Below are 1,130 nucleotides of genomic sequence, written 5' to 3'. Positions count from 1 at the left end.
TTCCATGTCTCCATCTCTTTCTCTGTGATTTATTGGGTTAATTCTCACCAAGGACACTGACAGTGGGAAGGATTCTCACTGTGAGGACCTGGGAGAACAGAATTCTTAAAAACAAAGCCAGCAAGATCAAGGCTGATAGTGGTGATGAGTCAGGGATGTTCAGACTCTGTTTACGTGTCTCTCAGTATTCCTGGACTTTGCTCACCTCTGCAGTATCCACAACACTCTGTTCAGAGAAGTGAATTTCCCAGAAAAAAACAAAGCTCTGCAGTCCAATTATCCCCTTGAAAGAACCTGGCTTACACTATTTTCAAAATAAAGGCTTTTTGTACAAGTTTTTTCATTAATAACAACGCAGCCAGGAGCTAGCCTTGAAGGTCATTCAGGAGCCACAGCTGGTAGTGCAAGTGGCCTCTGATTTGGTTAACAAAACTTGCTGTGGGGGCCAGACTGGCTTTGTTTGTTCCTTATGTCTCCTACTGTAATTCAAGGCTTTTATTCAGCTATAAATCTACTCATAAAGTCTGAGTTTTTGTAATCTGAGCCACAGCTCTCCACTGGTGTCAGCTGAGCTGGATCCTTGAATGCAGCCCTGGAGGCTGCTGCCAGCACCCCCTCAGCCCCCCTGTGCTCTTGGGGAGTCCTGTTTCACATCACAAGCTGATAAAGGGGGTGAAGCAAGGGCTGGCTGGGTGCCTGTGCCTCGAGACCTGGAGGGAATGGGCTGAATTTCATCCTGCAGAAAAGCAGCCCCAGGGGAAACCTCACTCTGCAATTCCCTGACAGGAGGGTGCAGCCAGGTGGGGGTCGGGCTCTGCTCCCAGGGAACAAGGCACAGCAGGAGAGGGAATGGCCTCAAGCTGTGCCAGGGGGTGTTCAGACTGGACAGCAGGAGGAATCTCTTCACTGAAAGATTTGTCAAGCACTGGAAGGGGCTGCCCAGGGAGGTGGTGGAGTCCCCATCCCTGGAAAGTGTCCAAGGAATGGCTGGATTGGTGCTCTGGTTGAGAAGGTGGGGATTGGTCTTGGGGGTTGGATGTGACCTTGGAGGTCTTCTCCAACCTTAATGGTTCTGATTCTTAATGATCTTGTAAAATTCATTTCTGCTAGAGCTGTCACTCCAAAGGCTT

The sequence above is a fragment of the Passer domesticus genome, chromosome 18 (genome assembly GCF_036417665.1).
Source record: "Passer domesticus isolate bPasDom1 chromosome 18, bPasDom1.hap1, whole genome shotgun sequence".
In the NCBI taxonomy this organism is placed as follows: Eukaryota; Metazoa; Chordata; class Aves; order Passeriformes; family Passeridae; genus Passer; species Passer domesticus.
Note: the sequence above shows the minus strand (reverse complement) of the source record.